Genomic DNA, 17,044 nt, shown 5'->3' with positions numbered 1-17,044 from the left:
GGTTAAGAAAATGTAAGCTGGGTCATAAGGCAACAAAGAACCAGTCTAATAATGAAAATAGCGCTTATTGTGATCACACTTTAAGTTACTGTGGATACGTTGCACTGATGTATCTATCTATGCAGGGGCGGTCCTGGCCTGTTTGGTGCCCCAGGCGAACACTCCCTCTGGCCCCCAGTGTCTACTGTTTACTATCATAGCCAAGTGGCTAACAGTGATGGGAATAACGGCGTTACAAATAACAGCGTTACTAATGGCGTTACTTTTTTCAGTAACGAGTAATCTAAATAATTACTATTCCTATTGTTACAACGCTGTTACAGTTACTAACAAGAAAATGCGGTCGCGTTACTATTTTTAAACAAACAGACGGTTGAAGCTGTCTTCAGCTTACCGCACTTTATATCAGTTGCACGGAAGCTGTCTACGTAAGTAATCTGGGTGCTACAGCTTTAGGCAGCTGTGCGCGCTCCTGTGGACGGTAATCATGATCACTTTCTGGCACAACACCTGGAGCTGAGGGGGCAAAACAATCGCATGAGTGCTGCTGTTTGACTGAGGAAGAATAAAGTAGTCATGGTAAGCCAATCACACGACCACTTAAAGATAAAGCAACAAGGTGACATATACCAGTTTTTAAATTGTGTTGATAGGCCACGTAAAACCAGAGTCGTGATAAACAATATATACCCAAAGTTTTTTCCTCAATAGTTTTGTCACGTTTACAGTCCAAGGACAGCGCAGCAAGCACTCTCTGCTTATGAGCAAAAAACTCAAAACAAAGCAAGACAAAAACTGATCTTTCGTGTTGGTGGAAAAATGTACAATGTCGACCAATCAAAAAATGATATGGCAACATGACATTTGGTTGTTTAGGAGGAGGGGGAAGTTTTAGGAGTGATGGCGAGACAGAGAGAGAGAGAGAGAGAGAGAGAGAGAGAGAGAGAGAGAGAAAAGAAAGACAGCAGAAAAAGAGAGAGAGCGAGTTTTGAGATGTGAGAGATTTGTGACGTTTAGCGTGTTTCGAGTGTGTAGTTAATGTGTTATCTTGTGTAGTTAGTGTGTAGTGTTGTGGATAGTTTTGTGTTGTGTGTCAGAACAATGAGGCGACTGCTGGTAGAAACAGGAGTGATACACTTGCTGCTGTCAGACCTGCAGGTATCAGGCTGTGATATTCTCCTTTATAGTGGACAAAAAGTTTTTTTGGAGTGGCACAAATAATTTGTGTGGCATCTTATTGAATGTAGAACAGCTGATTGTTCTGTAAAACTGAATGGTTATTTTAAAAATCAAGGTAAAAGGTAAATGGATGCAAATAACTTTGTTGTTTGCAAAACTTGTGCATAGGATTTTAAAATTGACAATTTATATTTGCATTTCAAGTTATGAAATATGATTCATTAGAAAGATAATCTAACCCTAACCCTAAGATAAAAAGTAATCTTTTGCTTGTTTCTCCTCTTCTTTTCTCTTTTTTTTTCTATACTGATGACCCAATGGCTTTGACCTTTTCTTGTCCATTTTCCATCAGTAATTTTGCACTCCAGTGTCAACAGTCGACCCCACAACATAAACTAAGAGACTAATAGATCTACACCATGTATATTTTTTTCTGGGATTTCACAAAACCCAGGAAAAATAATTAATACATAATGGGCTTGGATTGACAACATTGTGAATGAAGTGTGCACTATTTGGAAGCAGCCCCTCCCCTTTCGACAGGTTTTGTGTGAGACTTCAGCCCAGCAGCAGCAGCAAGCAGGCGCATCGAGGGCCCTCGTGCTCACTTTTCATGTCTATGTGTGTGAAAGAATTTAGAAAACACATCGGTGTAAATTATAAGTCTACATCATAATGTCTTCAGTTTTTGTGTTTGTTGTAGGGTTGTCGACGTTAACGCGTTAACGCCTTCATCACAATTAATTATGCGATTACAATTTTTAACGCAATCAACCCATCTGGAGTGCAGAATGGACAAACTTTGGACAAACTGCCCAAAATGCGTTGACAGAGACATTTCAGGGATTTTGAGTCATTCTGCGCTCCAAATGGATTAATTGCGTTAAAATTTTTAATCGCACTAATCAGTTGATAACTGCATTAACAACCCTAGTTTGTTGGTTGGGTTTTATTTTGTTTTATTTTGCACGCTGGCTATAGATGTCAGCCAGAGAATCCCTCACCGCCCGCCCCTCTCCTCACTGTGTGGCAAGCAGCAGGCGCACCTTACAAATGGAGGGCGCCTTTTCTCCCAGCAAATTGGCAATAGAAAACTGATCGTTGCCCATTCAACCACCAAAATGCGCTGGCATGATGTGGGGGCAGCATGGGTGCGACCAACTTTTTTTTGCCAATGCCATGATGCCGCCCCCACCACGATGCCGCTCTGGGCAACCGCCCATTTCGTCTATATCAAAAACCACTGATGGATCTATGATCTGCTAATTTAATTCAGTTTTATTTATAGAGAACCAATTTAAACCACAGTGAGTTCAGTATGCTTTATACTGCAATATCAGAGAAAAAAAACCCAACAATTAGCTGACTCCCTTTGAACAGCACTAGGCAAAAGTGGGGAGAATGAAATCCTTTTTAACAGGAAGAAACCTGAATGAGAGCCAGGATCAGTATCGTGTGATTCAGCCTAACCTTTCCTAATCCAATCTTTAATGCAGACAGTGTCAAACTGTGAGCTGGTTCTACAAGACAGCTGAAAGCTGAAGAAGCTTTACTCTTAGAAATTCAGGAACCTGAAGTAAGCCAGCAGTCTGAGTGAAGTGCTCTGTCGGGATATCACATTACCCCAAGGTCTTTAACATGAGAAATTGTTATTACACAACATTCAAGGAAGAGCCTATTTCAAGAAAAAAAAAGAACGCCCAGTTTATCATGAACACGCAAAAGAAACAGTGCTTTTATTTTGACAGCCTCACACCTTTACTTCCGTTGTTATCGTGGCGCAAGGACTCTGGCTTCATTCAGAGCTATACTCAGTGAAACACTTCACATTTCTGTTTACTTTGTTTTTATATAACTTAGAGCTGTTTTGTTTATTTGCATTTTTGCCGTTGTTTGCTGTTTCAGAAAAAACCCAACACCATCAGGAACTCCCCTGAAGCTGGTGTGAGTACCACAGCTGCTCCAACACTGAGTGATAATACTACAACGTTTACTACGACTCTCTAAATCTCTAAAGTACATGCGCTTAATGCTGGTACTCCTGGGTGATTGGAGTAATACTGTGTGACCAGAAAGACTAGTGTTGCATCTGCCATCTAAAAACTACTTCTACTACTGCTATAGCTGCAGTACTTATTAAACTCACTATATGCACTTCTCCTTTCGATGCTAGTACTACTTTTAGTTCAACATTTTTACTGCAAACACTTCTAAAAACACTCTGCTTGTGCTATTGGAACTCTGTTCAGTTGAGCTGCACACCTTCTTTTGTAAAACCACAGCGCCCCCAAGTGGATTCACAGAGTGTTGCAGTATATTACAGGACTGTAACGAGCCAAAAGTCCTGAAACGTCATCCAGGGTTAAAACTTAAAAATAAATAAATAAATAAAATCATTTTACTTTAAATGCTTGTTTGTTTTTGTAGGTCAGGAGTTAAAGCAGCTCATCTGCTAAAGGTTGGTGATTCAATCCCTGGCTGCTCCACTCAAATATCCTTGGGCAAGATACTAACCCCTAGTTACTCTGTGTGTGAATGTTGGACAGAAAGCATAGACAAGTGTCCTTGTTTGAATCGGGGGGGGGGATAAAGCAATTTGTGTAAAGTGCTTTGAGTGCTCAGAGTAGAAAGTGCCATAAAAGAATCAGTCCACTTACCATTATTTTCTGTTTAGTTAGTTTGAAAGTCATGTTTTCTTACATTAGTTGAATTTTATTGTTTGTTTCGGTTTGTTAAAAAAAACAACAAAAAAACCCTCAGGGTTAGTTTACTTCGGGCAGGAGCACTGGGGAGGCCCTATAGTATCTGCTCCATTTCTTTTTCTTCTTCTTCTTATTGCAGCAAATTAATCACTGTTTTGAATAGTGAACATCCTTAAAAACTGCTGAAATTTTGCACGTGTCAAGTTGGGTTTTTTACACATATGTTATGCAAAAAGGATCTACAGCACTACCGACACATATTTTGAGGAAAGGAAAAATCAAAAAATGTCCATTTTCTAACACTGGAAAATAACTCAAAATGTTAGAAATATTCCAGTGTTAGAAAATCAGCACTGCTCAGTGTTAGTCTTTGTTAATCTTCAAAACTGACTAGGTTACTTTTATCATCATCATCATCATCATCATCATCAGTTTATTTGTATAGCACTTTAAGAACACACCAGGCAGACCAAAGTGCTGAACAACACAGATCAAAACAACAACCAAATTAAAAATATCATAAAATCATTACAAACAATAAAATAAATAAGAAGGTGTCAGTTTCCTACAGAGTTAAAAGCCAGGGAATAAAAATAGGTTTTCAATCTGGACTTAAAGACCTGCACTGATGACGCTTGTCTAATTTGGAGGGGAAGGTTATTCCAGAGCATCGGAGCCGCAATTGAAAAGGCACGGTCTCCTCTGCATTTCAGCCGCGACTTAGGGACCGACAGCAGCAGCTGCTCAGCTGAACGGAGCGAGCGAGGAGGAACATGTGGCTTCAGCAAGTCAGATAAGTACACAGGCGCCAGACCATTTAAAGATTTAAAAACCAATAAAAGGACCTTAAAACGAACCCTAAAATCAATGGGAAGCCAATGCAAGGAAGCCAGAACCGGAGTGATGTGATCGAATTTCCTACTACCGGTTAAAAATCGCGCCGCCGCGTTTTGCACTAACTGCAGGCGTGACGTACAATAGTTCAGACGTGAGGTGATAAAAGCATGAATAAGAGTTTCCAAATTGGGTTTGGAAAGGAAAGGCTTAACCTTCGACAGGCGTCTGAGGTGATAAAAAGCTGATTTTACCACCCCACTTACATGACCTTCAAAAGTAAGCGCAGAATCAAGTTTAACACCAAGATTAGTGACTGAACTTTTCAGATGAGAGGTCAAATCACCAAAATCAACATCTGGAGAATCAGTAGAGCGATGTGGGCGACCATTAAAATTCAAAAAATTATTTGCCATCCATAATTTAATATCGCTGAGACAGTCAAGCAGTGATTGACATGGGGAGGTATCCAAATGACTAAAAGGTAAGTAAAGCTGAAAGTCATCGGCATACAAATGAAATGACACTCCGTGTTTACGAAAAATCGCACCAAGGGGGAGTAAATACAGCGAGAAAAGTAATGGCCCAAGGATAGATCCCTGGGGCACACCCCAAAGCAGAGGGGCCACAGAGGAAGCGGCCAGCCCCAGCTTGACACAAAGACTCCTTTCGGAAAGATATGATTTTATCCATGACAATGCCAGATCAGAAATTCCCACACAGTGATGTAAGCGGGAGATCAGCAGGTCGTGGTCCACTGTGTCAAATGCAGATGTCATATCCAATAAGACAAGCACAGCATATTTACCACGATCAGTAGCAACAAGAATGTCATTCATAACTTTAACAAGAGCTGTCTCCGTACTGTGAAAGGGCTTTAAACCAGATTGGAAAATTTCAGACAATTGCGAGTCGCTCAAATAATCCAACAGTTGGGTATGTACAATCCTCTCCAAGATCTTGCTTAAAAAGGGAAGTTTGGAGATAGGTCTAAAATTTGACATAGTAGAACTATCAAGGCCAGGTTTCTTAAGTAAGGGGTGTATGACTGCATGTTTAAACCCACTAGGAACTTGACCGGTTAACAGACTAGTATTGATAATTTTCAGGATATAAGGTCCAATGATGGGAAATACTTTTTGGAGAAAGCGGGGAGTAACAACATCATTTGGGGAGCCACAGGGCTTAGCATGCAGCACCAACTCCTCTAAGTCACGCAGAGAAATCGGTGCAAAAGCAGGGAATAAGCTTGAGCAAGGAGCATGCATGGCCGGATCAACAATAGGTGGAATCAGAGGCCTCAGGCTAGCAATCTTGTCCACAAAAAAGGTGATAAACTTATTGCACATAGCCTCAGAGGATGGCAAAAGGTTGTAACCCTCCAAGTTAAGTACAGAATTAATCGTATTGTATAAAACACGAGGGTTATGAGAGTTGGCCGAAATAAGTTGAGAAAAGTAGGAGTGTTTATCGGCCTTAACTGCCCTCTGATAAGTTTTCCAACTAATCTTTAGGGCTTCCACAGAGACATGCAATCTGTCTTTTTTCCACTGTCTTTCACATTTCCTACATTGTCTTCTAATAGCTCGGGTATGATCTGTTAACCAAGGACTAGTCTTAGATTTACATTTTCTTACTCTCAAAGGGGCAACAACATCAAGCACAGATTTACAAGCAAAGTAAATCACATTTAAATTTAAACACATAACACTGTCAAAGGTGTTAATTTAACACTCAACAGTGTTGTATTTAACACTCAGAGGTGTGGACCCATATAGACACTCTCCAGTGTTAATTTAACACTGGAGATTTTGCTGTGTACCGTGTACATTATAACACACCATAATAGACCCATTTCTGTAATATACTCACATATCTATATTATTGCTAATATATATTGTAATATATCTATATCACTAAAGCACTTCTGGATGGATGCAAACTGCATTTCGTTGCCCTGTACCTGTGCATGTGCAATGACAATAAAGTTGAATTCTATTCTATTCTTTTCTATCTGTGCAGTCTGCAATTTTGTTGAAGAAAGATGTTGAATCTATTTAATATTTCTTGAAAAATAATTGATTTCTGTGCATTTTTTTTCACACTGCATCAAATTAAGGTTGATTACGTCGATTAAGCATCATGAGGTGGAGCGTGAGGGGTGGTTCCCTATTTTTTATTTATTTATTTTTGTTGTTGCTGGGAGTTGGAACCCTATTAGTTAGGTTGCTTAATATTTACGCTAAGTACTCTTTACTCTTTAAAGTAATAGCTTTAGTGTAGTTGTTGTTTTAAACTTGAGTATGAACTTTTACAAAATGCAGCAAGATATTAAAAAAAAACCAGTTAAAAAACACTATATCGGATTCATATCGGTATCGGCAGAGATCCAAATTTATGATATCGGACATAAAAAAGTGGTATCGTGCCATCTCTAGTTAGTAGTAGAGGTTTGCTTTCCAAGAGCCTCTTTAGCTTGTGGCACCATGTTAGCATTAGCCAACTCCTTCCAACAAGTTACATGGACACACTGTGAACTGTTGACTACCCTGATCCAGCTGAAGTCTTAGGACAGTTAAGTTCAGTGCTAGTTTTTACTGAGCTTTCAAGCCCCTTTTTTGCTTACGGTTAAATTGGTGGTTTGAGCTACATAAGTAAGAAAAATAAGTTTTCCTTAAAAGTTCCACGAAGTCCTGCTGCTCTTAGCATTCAGTCAGGTTGTTTGTGGGAATTGTTACGTGAAGCATCAAATTGGCAACTACTAGATGTGTTTCACAGTTTTCACATTTTTAGGCTAAGGTTAAAGAATTTGTCTCTGCATTTGTTAATAAAGTAAAAAAGAGATCAAATGAATTACTTCAAATATTTCCAACCTGGGTGTGCTCAGAGTTAGGGATGCAGAATTTTTGGTTACAGTTGGTAAAATAAAAGCGGGAAGTAACATGTGTACATGGATGATTTTGTCAAAGTGACATCAGATTTTAGCAGTGTTGGGTGTTATGCCTTACTGCAATCAGATTATGTCTCATGCAGTAACTGTGGTGCTCAGGGGGTCAGTGCCAGGGAGAGAGGTGAGGCCAGGTGACGATCTGGTTAATGAGGCGTCCCTTTTCATATAGTGAAGCCGGAGACGGAGACTGGAGCAGGAGGTGTCTGTGCTGAGACCAGCTGTGAATGGAGAGACACTACCTGTGAGAAGTGGCAATAAAAGTCATAAACGTGACAGTGTGTTGGGTCCAGTTTTACAGTTTTTGAAGAGAGAGAGAACCGTCCGCCTCCTCATCTTTGAAGGGGCCCACAGACAACTTTAAATTAGTGTACTAATGTTAAAAAAACTATTCATTCCAAGGTGAATGAATAGTTTTCTACGTACTGTATAATGGACTCTTGGTTTATGTTTATAAAAAGCTCAGACTGTTACTAGACAACCCCAATCCCCACCTAGAAACTTCAGTTAAGGAGGTGATTAAATGGATGAAAATGAGACATTGGGCAATAAAAGTAGTGTGTGTATTTAGTTAGACAACATATGACATTCATATGACAGTCTGCCCGTGTAATTGGACCAAGGCTGTACAGGCAAAACTAAGTCTCCATCTGAGGATTTAGGAGGATTCAGTTGCATGATGACATCTCTCACCTCTGGGTTAAAAAGCAGACGCAAGTTTTCTCACCTCATGTCAGCGATGACACCTGCTGATTCATGCATGAAAAAAACAAAGTGAAGAGTATTTGGCTTTAAATTTTCAGCCACTTTGAATTAATTACACTAAAGAAACCCCCAAAACAATAAAACCAAACCTAGAATTTAGTAAAAAACATGACCACATACAGATTAAAAATGAAGATTAAATGAGTTCAGTGCCAACGCTAACCAGTTTAGAACAGATTGCATCTGTCAGTAGCCTCCTTCAGGGCTGAGGGGGAAAGAGGATGTGGTTTCACAATGTTTCTTGTGAAGTCACACTCGGCTCTCTGTCAGATGTTTTTTTTTTCTTTTTTTAAATGCCAACTGTGTATAAAAAAATGACCCTCAGTTCACTCACAAAGATGTTTGCTGACTTTTAGCACTCAGTGATTATCATAGTCTATCTATGAAATGCTGCTTTTCCTGGTTGGAACGCTTCACAATCAAATGATAGTATTAGAAGAACCACCTCCTTATTTTACTAAAACAATTTTTTTAATGTTTTAATATTATTACCGTTATCAGTATCACTATTATTAATACTTCTACTAGCATGCCAAGTAAAACTCCTGGATCCTTAGGATCCTGTTTGAGCATTTCAGTAAATATTTCACTTGCACAAAATTACTTTTAAAGTCCTTTATGGTGCACTGTGTTTATGCTGTATACTCATTTTTAGAGCTGCATTTGCATATTTCAAATAGTTACATTTAAATGTGATAAGTTTAAAAAAACAGATCATTTTAAGAAGATTTTTATCAGCTTTAGTCAAAGAAATGCTGTGAAAACAAAGTGCTCTGCAGCTTTATTCTATGATGTTGAAGTCATTGTATATTTTCATCAGTGTGACCACAGTGTTGATTCACAGCTCTCTGAAATAAGAACACAAAAGCATTACTGCAGTCAAAGGCTGAAAAATCCCACCTGGTAACTATTAAACCGTCTATCACCTGACCGCACCGCAGCTTTTGTAACTCACACTCATACAGTGCAGGTCAAAGGTGGCACAACAATGTCTGCTGTTCGTCACATGAAAACCTCTCCATCTTTGCTGCTGTGATGTTTTCTTTTTCCATCCAGTTTGCAGTAAACGTGTAATAATGCCAAACTCATGGACTCGGTTTATATGCAGATGACAATGCTGTTGATATTTGGGTTTTAACAAGGATACAATAAATGAAACACACATTTTTAACATTGCATCCTTTACCCGATATATCCATTATCTCTGCACAGCCTTTGTATATGGAAAGTAGAATATAATGCTGTAAAAACATGCAGTCTTTCCGTCTCAGCAAAAATATCACACAACTGCTGGAATGCTTGAAGTCTGTGAGGGCTTACATGTTAATTTTATTTTAGGTGATTTTATTTTTGTCAACAGAACAGGCAGTTCATCCTCCCACCACTTGACCACAATGTTGCTCTCATCGAAACATCAAAGCACTTTCCTTCACAGTTTAACTGAAGAAATAAGTGAAAACTTATTTATCCAGAGATGAGCTTTTTACTCCCACCGCCTGACCACAGCACAATCAGTATTAAATACCCTCCTACAGCAAATAAAGTCATCATAAATAAAGGAACCACTGTAGAAAAGAACCCGGGCTCCAACAACTGAGAAGTCTAAAATTAGTCACATCTTCAATCATTTTGGCTTAGCTGGTAATGCATCACCATGCACTACCAGCTAGTATAATAGAAACATAAAACTTTTGACCCTGTTTAGTATAGCATACAAACTTCCCACTTATGAAATGCAGAAGTGTCTACACAGACATGTGTTTCACAGCAAAGAAACACATCTTCAGCATGAACATCATGGTAATTTCGGGCTTTTATTGACTTAAATGACTGAAAAGATTTAAGTGAGCATATGCATAGATTTGAAATTGTGTACACCGAGGCCCAGATTTCCAGTAATGTAAATTAAAATTAACATTAACACTAGGCCTGCCACGATTAGTTGACTGGACACGATTACATCGACGACTAATTCAATAGTCGACGATCAGAGGTGGGTTGAGTATCCAAAAATTGTACTCAAGTAAGAGTAGCATTACTTTAAAATATCATTACTCAAGTAAAAGTGAAAAGTAGACGTTTTTGGAGACGTCTGTTACCCACCAGCTCGATAGTTAGCCGGGGTTCAAGGCTCACTAGAGCCGGTGAGAACAGTGAACTCCCAGCATATCTTTATCAGATCCCCGCGGTCTTTCGCTACTCAGGTTAAACATGATATCTAAGTCACTTAGATAACTTTAATAAAAAAATTTATTGTTTGGCTTTTTTCAGTGATTTATTTGTTCCTGAGTAAATCAGGTTGACTGAGATTAAAGTTTTAGTTTTCACACAGCTGAGTAAATGTCAAACAGAAAACGGATTAAACAGAAGTGTGAGATGGTAGAGAATTTACTCCAGTGTCCTGTAATATTTTAGATAGCAAGGAGCAGACGGCTGAGTTTATTAAACTCCACTGAGACAATCTGCAAATTTCATTCAAAGTTTAATAAACTATCATCTTGTCTTTATTTTTAGTTACCTTAAACACTAAGCTAATGATAGTTATATAAGAGCACATGCATGCTGGTGCAATAAGCTGTACATTTTATGGCCAATGGACAATGGATCTGATAAGTCGACTAATTGCAAGAATAATCGGTGACTAGTCGACTATCAAAATAATCGTTTGTTTCAGCCCTAATTAACAGCGAAAAAGACGGTGGCAGAAGCAATGCAAAGATCATGACAAGCCACAGTTACATACCAAGTGCTCAATTCTCAGAGTTATCGGCCAGTAGGAGCGTTCTGTAGCTACAGCCTCTGTACCCGTTCACATGGGGAGCAAAATAACAATGTCCAAGTAATCGATGGAGGGAAGGCTTCTAAGAAAATAATCTGCAGGTGATCCATACAAAGCACGACTAGCATCAATCAATATAGCCAATTAAGACCAAGGAGCACCAGGTATGTGACTCTTACCAGTGAAAGCTAGGGAAGTCAGGTGACCTGAGACATGGATGTGTACGGCAACAGGTAAGCAAGTGAGGGTGCTTAGATAGCCTAACAACATGACCAAATAATACCACTGGGCACCAACCAGCAATTACCTCTGGGTGTTTGTTCTTAGCAAAGCTGAACAACATTTTTGTGAGGTGGGGGTGTAATTTTTAACAATTTTTGAACAAAGTTGAACATCAGAAAAGCAAATTAAACTCGCAAAGTTTAAAATATTAAATTTACTAAAGAGGAAAATATATTGGTTTCCTATCTAGGACTTTTGAAGCTTGATCATAAAGACTTTTTGTTAGATTTTAATGTTGTAGTACTCACCTGGGACCAGCAGGAGATAGAAATAGTTTATATAAAAGAATATGATAGTATTCAGGCACATGAATAGTCTTTCTTAGTGAAGTCAATGACGAAATTGCAGAAAGGTAACTATTACATTTAAGTGTACTACCCATCTTTTTAATGTGTCTCTTGAAGTTCAGCATAAGATCTAAAGCAGCACTTAAATATTTAACTTGATCAACATAGTTTATTTTATAATTGTTTACATGGATGTTTTGGAAAGACCTGTGCTGATGTCCTCTTGTATGTGTGTGAATCAAGGATAAGCCAAGATGAAACCTTTTCTACAATATGAGTTTCCTGGCTACTTATTCACCATCACACGTTAAGATGACTGTGTCATCAGCATACAAGCTAATTTCCTCACACACCATTGGAAGGTGTTTAATACTCAGTACAAGGCAATCCAGTTGTACAGACTCAGTGCCATCAGCTAAATATGATTGAAATATATGATATACTGCCTAGACACACACAGCCCCTGCTCCCCAAAGGATGGAGTGGCTCCCACATTAAGATGGTAGAATCTGGAAAACATGGACACAGACAACCACATCGCAGCTGAACAAATGGCTGAGAGGGAAGCACTCCTCTGTAAAGCCCATGAAGTGGCCAACCAATCTCTCAAAACTGAAGTTTCCCAGTTTTGAAAGAAAATCATTTCATATCACCATCGTTGATACCTCAAAGGGGGGATGCTAAAGTGCACCAAGAACTAAATTAAATACCCATGGAAGAAATGAGGGCGCAGACCTGCAAATTTTAAGCCACTGGCTTGACTCATGCATAATTCACCCCACCTGTCACGGTCCCCGTGTCTCTCTGGTTGGCCCACGCTGGCTACAGGTTTTGTTGTTGTTAGTTTTAGTTTTTTGTCTCTCCTCCTCCTCTCTGCCTGGGTGGAGCTCATTACGGGCTCTCACTCTTGGCCCACGCACCCCTGTGGATGGTGTCCACCTGCGGCTGATCTGGCTGATTTCCCCAGCTGCTATTTAAGGCAGTGGCACAGAGCAGCTCACCGCTGGAACATCGAACCACCTGAGTTCGTGCTCGCGGCATATTCAAAGAAGAATCGCTTACACGTGTTTTATGTTGTGGAACTAACCTTTGACCTTCTGTCTGTAGATTCTGGACCGAATCACCGGACCTGTCCAAGTGGGGCAGTGTGTGGAGTGTTGGAGCGAGTGCGGCTGAAGAGGAGTGCGTGTGTGTGGAGGAGCGGTGGCGGTGACTGAGTGGAAGAGGAAGCGTGTGTGTGGATTCCCCCCCCCTTCTCTCCCTGGAGCCCTGGACCCCCTCCCAACTCACTGTACATATATTTTGCACTAAGGTGTAAATAAATCCCCTTTTGTTTCCTTGAAAGAACTGTCTGCGCGTGGGTCCGTTCAGTAGCCATGACACCACCAGCCCAGGTAAACCTGGGGAAAAGAGCATTTTCGTTTTAGGGGCCAAGCCATTAGTCCAAAATCTGTAGGGAAGGGGTGGAACAGCCTCTAACTTGCTAGAGACAGGAGATCCCTTTGACTTCAAGAGTTCCAACAACATTTCATCCCACTGGGATTACTGAAAACCATAGCATGTGCAGCCAAAGAGGAAAAGTCAAGATCAGCCTCATCTCTTTTGTCTGGATGTGGAGGAGGCCCAGCTGTAGGAGAGTGAATGGAGGGAAAATGTAGAGGAGAGAGAATAAAGACGAGGGAAACAGTTAGTAAGCTAACCCACTCATAGCTTAATAATAGATGTTTCTCTCTGCATAGGAATGTGTAACAAAGTGGATAAATAGTCTCAATATGATAAATAATTAAACATGTTAAATGTTAAAGTTATCACAGTAGAGAGACTCAGCAAACATGGTTTATTTGGAAGGATTAGAAAAGAATTAACGGTTCACAGACTGCAGAATTTCCTTTATTATTATTATTTATTTATATCCGCATTATTTATATATATTTTTTTTATCTTGGAAGCGTGGCAAGGAGAAAGTCTCTGCTCTCTAAAAGGAGCACAGCAGTAGGGTGTAGGTTTGCAAAGTAGCATCTGAACAAACCACCTGCATGTTTTCGCCTCATCTCTTCTCATGTAGGTGAACAAGGACACCTCTGGTTGTTCCACTCAGCAGATACTAGGGGTTTCTTGTGAGTTTTTCACTGGTGGGAGGTGGGAAGGGATTAACATAGTCATAATATCTGAAAACAGGAAATTGGTTTTCTACAGAGGAGCAACAATGAAAACGTTTTTTGCAGTTTATCACCTGTGGTCATTTTCAGAAAGTGTGATTAAAGTTCTGATTCGTTTTTAAGTCAAGTCTGACCAACAAACACCCACACAGCCCCCAAGAAGCAGAACTTTATGAAACTATTTGAAAAAAAAAAAAAAAACACCAAACGGATTTGGTTTCTCTTTATTGGTGTTGTTACGTTTAATGTGTTAACACTAAACTTGACAGTACATGTAATTAAAGTACATTAAAGTACACTTTCTACTCCAAAACAAGAAAACACTGAATGTAAGAAAAACAAAGGAAAAGCAACCTGACAGTCACAGTGTTGTTTTAAAACACTTCTAACACTGGAGGGAACTTCCACTTGAGGCTACAACTTCTGAATGCCTAAACTGAAGACGAACGCGTCAATCAAACAAAAAATCTTCACAGTTACTGGAATACATGTTCATTCCTCAACAGTGTAGTTTCACAGATCAAATGAATAATGCCACACATATGTAGAAATGTATTTTAAATGTTCTGAAGCAAACAAAGCACCATTCTGAAAAAGGTTTGGAAGCTGGGTCTGTCACGGCTGAGCAGCTGGTGTGTTTGCAGTGTGGACCTAAACACACCGGCTGCTCAGCCATGAAAGTGAAAAATGTAAATAACAACAGGATGCAATGATTTGCAAAGACCTCAAAGTCAATTTATTGTTAACAATACTCTAAAAATAACACAAGCAGAGATGCTCAGACCTCCCACCTCTCCTGGCCACCTAGCTCTTTTGGGTTCAGGAGCCTCAGCACACCTCGAAGGTGTCCAGGAGCAATCCTTGTTAGATGCTCAAACTACTACTAGGGGCAGGGATAGCTCAGTAGGTAAAGTGGTCACCCCATGATCGGAAGGTCGGCGGTTCGACTCCATTTAACGGCTACCCTGAGGTACCCCTGAGCAAGGTACCGTCCCTACACACTGCTCCCTGGGCGCCTGCTTAGTGGGCTGCCCACTGCTTCACTGAGTGAATGGGTCAAATGCAGAGAAAAACAAGTAATTTCCCCATGGGGATCAATAAAGTATCCATTATTATTATTACCTCAGTGCAATGTGGAGGAGCAGCATCTCTACTCCGAGTCATTCACTGACTGTATCTTGAAGGGAAACCCTGACACCCTCTGAAGGAAGACTATTTGGGTCTTGTCAATCTCTTGGTTACCACCTGGAGCTTGTGAGGGTAGAAATGTAAAACTTAACATTTTTTTAAATTGATTTTACAATTCCCACACTTACATAAAGAGCCCTAAATGAATGATCTCCAGGCCGTTCATCTCAACTTCTTGTTAAACACTCAGCTGCTTGCAGTCTTCAGTACCAGGCTCAAAATGGATTAATACATTTTGAGCCCCTCACAGACTAAATGGGGGGACAGAGGCTTTGGAGCTGGGACTCTTTTGTTATGATTGTTTTTGAGTTCAGTTTTTTTCTATTCTGAACATGCAGTTTTGTTTGTTTGGTGCAATTAGCTCAGTTTTTTAAATTATATTTTATAGATATTTTCATAATTTTTACTTTTTTCCAGCTTGCTGTTTCATGATGCCTGTTAAAGCCAATCTTTAAATAAACTTGACTTACTTAAGCTTTGAATGTGTTCAGAATAGCATAAACAACCAGACAGCTAAAAAAAACCTGTTAAACAGATGCAAACAGAGACAGAACAAATAAATATTTAAAGGTTTTAACAACAGCTTTGAATTCTGGCATATCCACCTTAAATCCTAAACCACCTTAAAGCAGGTTTGGCTAAAGGTTGTCACATCTTTGGGTCCATCTGAGCTCAGAAGCAGAGCAGATTGTTTCTGACTGAAATTAATCTCACTGCATTTCTGATGTTTGTCAAGTTTGTGGATTTTTGCGACAGGAAGAAAGAAATCCTCCCACAAGCAGAGGAGCAGAAAGTCCTGAGACATCAGACTGACCTCTGTCCACAAAATCTGAATCCACCAGGTATCATCCACCTGTCCAGGTGTGTCCATCAGCTTTGAGGCAGTGACAGCTGAGGAACCTGCAGTTTGTAGTAAATGCTCTCTGTAGCAGGAGCAGCAGACAGAGGGGGGAGCTGGATCTCCTCGTACTGAAACACAACAGCAGCACTGAGTACAGGACAAAGTAGCACTGAAGGAGAACAATGAGCATGAGCTGCAGGGTCACCTGTACACTTTGAGTTACCTGTGGAGCCTCCAGCCTCTCACTGGTCCCAGCTGGAGGGAGGTTTGCCTGATACTTGCTGATTCTCCTCTTCAGAGACAGTGATACACAACTCAGACCTGCCAACAGACCATCAGAGGAGTCACTTCACCTTCACATTCACATCAGCACTCATCACATACAACACATTTCTCCACTGTGCAGAGAAACCTTTCAACATCTGGCACAGCAGAAGCACAGCTGAAACATCTGGGAGAACACAAAGAGAGGAAGTTGAGTTTTTAAACTGTGACTGGAAGCTGCTGCAGGTCTGAACTACACTCTGATCAGAAACAAGTATGAGCTCTAATTCACAGTAACACTGATCTCTTTCTACACAAACAGCAAACTGCTGCTCTGCTTGGAAGGTGAAACTCTAAAAGAACATGAGCTTATATCTCACACTCTAAATAAAAGACAAGAAAAACATTCAAAAGTTAAACTTTCAGCCTTCAGGAAGTCCAGTTAGCTCCTCCTCCCCCAATATGTGACACCTGTCTGTAAAAGCTCCTTCCTCTGACTCTCTCTCAGCCAGCAGGCTCTGCAGGGCCTCAGTGTCCCCACACACATTATTACTTCTTTCATTCATTGTTATTAAAATATTTAAACCTTATTTTTTGATTTTTATGAGATCTCTGCAGCTCCACCTTTAATATGAACATGTGGTCATGCATTTAAGAACAATAAGAAAAGCATAATAAGTATTTCACTAGCTGGGCCCACGACCGCATTTTAGGTTTGACAGCGTTTTACTAGGTAAAGCAGGTGAATGCTTGGACATGAATTGAGCTGCGGTTCGGGGAACACCTCGAAGGGGACGGGCGACGGCTCCCGGGCCTG

Source organism: Aulonocara stuartgranti, assembly GCF_965226115.1.
Source record: "Aulonocara stuartgranti genome assembly, chromosome: 23".
Taxonomy (NCBI): Eukaryota; Metazoa; Chordata; class Actinopteri; order Cichliformes; family Cichlidae; genus Aulonocara; species Aulonocara stuartgranti.
Note: the sequence above shows the minus strand (reverse complement) of the source record.